Here is a 6,000-nt window from a genome sequence, read left to right on the forward strand (position 1 = left end):
TAGGTATTCAGCAAATATTGAATGAATGAAGAACAAATGGAACAAACCTCTATATAGAACCTTCTAATTCTAAAAATTCATTTTATAGGCATAGCCCTACATGGCCAAAATGCTGTATGTTTAAGGTTTTCATTTCAGTATTATTTGTAAAAACAAAAGATTGGAATCAACATGAATAGCCACCAGTAAAGGGCTATGAAATTATACACATACATAAAATACAATACTAAACAATTATAAACAAGAATGAAGCAGCTTGTTGTCTCAATATGATCTCTAAGATATATTAACAAGTGGGAAAAAAAGCAAGGTGCAGCAAACTTTTATCATTTGTATAAAAATCAGAGACAAAAGATGACACACAAGAAATGGTAGAAAGGGACAGAGGTAAAGGGGAGACTTTTCCCTGTATGGCTTTTGTATCTTTTGAATACGCAGCCATATGACTGTATTGCCTATTCAAAAACAAACAAACAAACAAACTCATGTAAGTGAACCGAGGCTTGGAGATGGAGCTAAAGGGCCCAGCCCTTCTGCCTCTTTGCCTGAAAGTTAGTGGGTGATAGGGAGGAATTCCAGGGAAAGGTGGTATCTGGCTAAACAGAAGGTACCTCACTGCTGCCAATTTCCCCTATGCTGAGAATGCTCAGCATTTAAAAATGCCCTCTCATGTCTGCCTTTAAAATATCTGTTCCTGGCCAGATGCGGAGGCTCACGCCTGTAATCCCAGCACTTTGGGAGGCAAAGGCGGGCAGATGACGAGGTCAGGAGATCGAGGCCATCCTGGCTAACATGGTGAAACCCCATCTCTACTAAAAATACCAAAACAAAATTAGCCAGGCATGGTGGCAGGCGCCTGTAGCCCCAGTTACTCGGGAGAGGTGGGAGAATGGCGTGAACCTGGGAGGCAGAGCTTGCAGTGAGCCGAGATCGTGCCACTGCACTCCAACTCCAGCCTGGACGACAGAGCGAGGTTTCGTCTCAAAAAAAAAAAAAAAAATCTGTTCCTGGCCTGGTGCGGTGGCTCACACCTGTAATACCAACAGTTTGGGAGCCCAAGCAGGCGGATCACCTGAGGTCAGGAGTTCGAGACCAGCTTGGCCAACATGGTGAAACCTCTACTAAAAATACAAAAATTAGCCAGGTGTGGTCGCACATGCCTGTAGTCTCAGCTACTGGGGAGGCTGAGGCACGAGAATTGCTTGAACCCGGGAGGTGGAGGTTGCACTGAGCTGAGATTGCACCACTGCACTCCAGCCTGGGTGACAGAGTGAGACTCTTTCAAAAAAACAAAACAACAACCAAAAAAACTATCCTTCACCTTGTCCTAAGAAAAGGGTATGAGCTAAACTACTCCAATGTGACTCACCTTTTCTAAGTGCTCAACTGCTTTAGTTCTGTATTCAGACCTGCTCTTGCCCCTGACGCTTTCCTCAGCATGGGAAGTCAGAAACTAATCAATAGTGGTGGAAATACAATTTTCTGTGTCACACTTTCCTATCTCAAGCTGCCTCAGGAGCCTCTCTAACATCTTTGGGTCCTACCAGGCTCCAGGGAAGCCTGTCTCAGAGACTGGCACCGCACCAATCAGTTGTCCAAATGGAAACCCATGAGTCACTCTCTACAACTCCTTCTTCCTTGCCAATAAATCACCAAGTCTTGTTAACTTTACCTCCTCAAGATTTCTTGAATCTATCCATTTCTCTCCATTTCCTTTTCCACCCCCATCTTGTCCAAGCCACCATCTTTTTTCATCTAATTGCAGTGGCCTCTCAACTGTTTTCCCCACATCCACTCCAATCAGCAGCCATAACAAGCTCTTCAAAGTGCACCTCCGACTGTTAGCCCCCTGCTTAAAACTCTTCACTGGCTTCCCACTGCTCTTAGGGTAACTAGTAAACCCCCTGCCCAGTGAGGCTATGAGGGGGTCTGCTACCCAGCTACATTGCCAGCCTCCCCCATGCTGAGCTCCTGGGTCTCAGCTCCAGCCCTACTCACCTTCTCTCAGCTCTCCCACCTCAGGCATCCACCTTTGCCTGAGAAAACCGGGTTGGCCCTGCCGACCCCACACACCTTGCCTACATACACTTCACATCTACCAATCATTTCTTCATGAAAGCTTTTCCCAACTCCCTGAACTAGTCAGAGTCCTCTTTTATATACTTGTACAACACCATATACCTTCTCCTTCAGCAAGTACCCACTAAGATTTTATAGTTATTTGTACAATCCTGATTATATTATTATTCTATTTGGCATGAATAAAAAACAAATGCTGCCAATCAAATTATAATATCCTGTCAATTTAAAGATGCATCCTGACTTGACAAATGTTCAAATATAAGTCTCAGAATTATTGAAATATAATATCCGTGGCCCCTACTAGACTGAAAACACTGAAGGGCAGGGACTTCATCTGTTTTTGCTCACCTCATATCCAGTTCCCACTGTGTTTTCCTTACCACCCTCTAAGTAGGTGCTAATAAATATTTGTTAATTTAATGACTAAATGGTCTTGGCAAGTCCTACAAAACAGTAGGGGGCCACTGGTAAGTTAGGTCTAGTAGTTATTCAGGGAACATAGAATGTCAGAACTGGAGGAGACCCTGGCAGTCACCCCAGGTATCCCCCTTTTTCAGGGAATAATCTGTCCAAGGAGCCACTGCTGGTTAGGGACAGAACCAGGAATGGATCCAATCTGCCCTCTGGCCCTACTCCCTTAAAAGCAAAACTCCTGGCCAGGCGCGGTGGCTCAAGCCTGTAATCCCAGCTCTTTGGGAGGCCGAGACGGGTGGATCACAAGGTCAGAAGATCGAGACCATCCTGGCTAACCCGGTGAAACCCCGTCTCTACTAAAAAATACAAAAAACTAGCTGGGCGAGGTGGCGGGCGCCTGTAGTCCCAGCTACTCGGGAGGCTGAGGCAGGAGAATGGCGTGAGCCCGGGAGGCGGAGCTTGCAGTGAGCTGAGGTCCGGCCACTGCACTCCAGCCTGGGCGACAGAGCGAGACTCCGTCTCAAAAAAACAAAACAAAACAAAACAAAAAAAACTCCTACCACATGAAGCAGGTCTGTTTGCAATCTAGTATATCCCCTGCAACCTAAGTGGTTAAATCACCAACGACTCAACATGTTATTGATAACTTACAGGGTTCCCAATTGCCTACCCTACAAAATCTTTCATCTAACAGTCAAAGCCTTGCAACGAAGGCCACCCCACACTCTCCTTTGCTCATCCTGACTCAATGGCTTCCCTCCTCCTCTTTTTGCACAGAATTGTTAGATTACCCTCAGGTGAAACACATTTCTTTTATTCTACAGTCTCATGCTTTGTTCAAGATGATCCAATATTCACCTCCTCCAGGTTACCCTTATGACTATCCCACACACATACACACACTCCTACCTGTGTCCCTTCAGGATAAATGATGCACTACTTTGCAGAGTGACATGCTACTCTGTGAATGTTTGCTGGGTGTTTCATGTGGGACTGCTTGTCTCCCACTCACGTGGGGATTTCCCTACATTCAGGGATTGAGTTTTCTCCTCTTATACCTCCCCCAAGTGTTTAGTCAGGGCCCTGCACACAAAGTGCTGTGATCAAATGCAGTCTCATCTCTAACCTTATTAGATTTTTGCATACTGGAATATCCTAAAATGCATTTTGAAAACAGCGAGTACACGTGTGTGTATGTACATCTGTATAAATTATCTGACTATAGGCTGTGACAGAGAGAGGTAGCTTGACAGAGGTCTTTGTGGCTTGGAAAAAAGAAACTGGAATGAAATGTTGGCATGGGAAAACCTAATAAAGCTAACGGTATACAGTCATCTTCAACTTGGGATGAAGACCTCTGGCCAGGATTCAGACACTGGCCTATTCTGGACAGTTCCCCAGAGGACAGAACAATGGAATAAACATAAACTACTATGGAACTTCCAAAGGCCTTCCTTTCCTGAGCTTCCAGTGTTGCGTCCCTACTTTCCTGCAACACCCCGTTCCTCTCCTACCTGCTGCGGTGCCATAAAACTTTGGGTCTTATTTTATTTCTGCGTGAGAATATGAAGAAATAACTAGTGACAGGGAAGGATATAGAAATGGTTGCTGAAAGAGAAGCAGATCCCGTGTCTTCCCTGGAACAAAAACACATTTGTGGGCTGAGAGATGATGAAGAGACACTTGATCATCTGATCATATGTTCACCGGGGCCAGTGAGGGGCCACCCCTTCCCCACCACCAAAGATGCAATCAACATTTCTGAGACTTCACATCTAAAGGGCATCTCAGAACTGAGCACTCAGAAGAACAAAAGGAGAAAAGGACAAGAATGGAGAGACAAAAGGAAAAGAACAGAAAAAGGGAACGATAATAGCTAATAGCTAATATTTACTGAGCACTTATTATGAGCCAGACACTGTGCCAAACACTCATTTAATCCTGGCAACCATCTTAGAGGTTATTACTCCCATTTTACAGATAAAGAAAATGAGGTTCAGAGATTAAGTAACCTGACCAAGGTTCCAAGACATTAAATGGGAGAGGCAAGTTTGGAATCCAAGCAGTCTGACCCCAAAGCCTGTGCTTTCAACCAGTTCACAAAGCTGCCTCCCAGCAAGGATGATGGCGCCACAGATGATACGTCTTACATTGAGATACATTTTCCTTTTTTCTTTTTTAACCCCAATCCTTATACAATCCAGAAATCCTCAGCGAGCCAGGTGTTCCCAAGGTCCACTTGGTCTCTGACTCAATCCCACTCCCTGAAGTGATATGTGTTGGAAGATGAAGGCTGGGAGGCACATCTCTCAGAAAGTGGCAGCCATCATCACAAAAAAAGGCTGAGCGACCAGCTGGTTATCCTGTGATCTACCTGCGGTCCTTCTTCAGCTGCCCCAAACAGCATCTGCCCTTCCGTTTCAGACCATCCTAGTTTCCAACTTTCCTGGACCAGCCCTACTCTTCCTCTTGCTCCCCCAAAGATCTGCCTTATTAGAAAGTATTCCTGTTGTTGTTTTTTTCCCCCCCCTAGACAGAGCTTCGCTCTTGCTGCCCAGACTGGAGTGCAATGGCGCGATCTCAGCTCACCGCAACCTCTGCCTCCCGGGTTCAAGCGATTCTTCCGCCTCAGCCTTCAAAGTTGCTGGGATTACAGGCATGTGCCACCACGCCCGGCTCATTTTGTATTTTTAGTAGAGAAGGGGTTTCTCCATGTTGGTCAGGCTGGTCTCAAACTCCCAACCTCAGGTGATCCGCCCACCTTGGCCTCCCAAAGTGCCGGGATTATAGGTATGAGCCACCGCGCCCGGCCCCTGTTACTTCTTTCTGATCCTGCCATCTCATCACTCTCCCTCTGAAGAAGCGAATGGTACTTTTGGTCTCCATCATTGCGGAGTTAGGTTTCAACCTCCTCCTCTCCTTAGAGTTCTTCCATCCCTCCAACAGGATATGGCTAGCCCGCCCCAGCCCGGCAGGCCTTCTGTCTACCATCCCCCCCGCACCCGTGGGGATTTCTCCCGCCCCAGCCCAAGGCCTCGCCTCCATCTTCATCCTTTCCTTTGCTTCCCTACCAAACCCATTCTCCTAAACTTCCTCCTCAAAAACCTCTTCATTAAGACCCTGGAAGAGATCTGGGATTTAATTTTCATGCATTTCCTTTTTTAAAAAATTGATGGGAAATCTGAGGCCCAAAGAAAAGTAATGACTTGCCCAAGGTCACACAGAGTCGTTAGTTTGTTGATGGCCAGGGCTGGGAGCCCCTTTCCTCAGAGGCCCCCTCTTCGCCTCAGGAGACAAGCTCTTGCAAATGCGGGAAGGTGAAGCAAGGAGTCCCAAGTGGTCTGAGGAGCACCCAGGCTTCCAAAGGAAACGGGCGCTGGGGCTGGGGGAGGGGCATGTCGCACGCCAAATATCCCAGGAGGGGAAACTGGTCCCCACCTGTACCCTGGTCCCCTCATCTCCGCCCCCTCTTCTTTCCAGATCTTTCTCCGCGAAGCCACCCCC

General features: G+C 46.8%; 1 protein-coding gene across 2 annotated transcripts in view; it reads right to left on the reverse strand.

Annotated features, from left to right (window-relative positions):
* The window catches only part of PRPF40B (PRP40 pre-mRNA processing factor 40 homolog B (S. cerevisiae)), an 82,059-nt gene that overhangs the window by 15,117 nt on the left and 60,942 nt on the right, over window positions 1-6,000 (reverse strand). The window contains exon 1 of one of the 2 annotated variants that reach the window (XM_011964890.1): window positions 5,707-6,000. The exons of the other annotated variant lie outside the window; for it this stretch is intronic. The gene's annotated coding sequence lies outside the window, so the exon portion shown is untranslated. The remainder of the gene's footprint in view (window positions 1-5,706) is intronic. 2 annotated transcript variants of the gene reach the window in all.

The sequence above is a fragment of the Mandrillus leucophaeus genome, unplaced genomic scaffold, assembly GCF_000951045.1.
Source record: "Mandrillus leucophaeus isolate KB7577 unplaced genomic scaffold, Mleu.le_1.0 Scaffold118, whole genome shotgun sequence".
NCBI classification, from domain to species: domain Eukaryota; kingdom Metazoa; phylum Chordata; class Mammalia; order Primates; family Cercopithecidae; genus Mandrillus; species Mandrillus leucophaeus.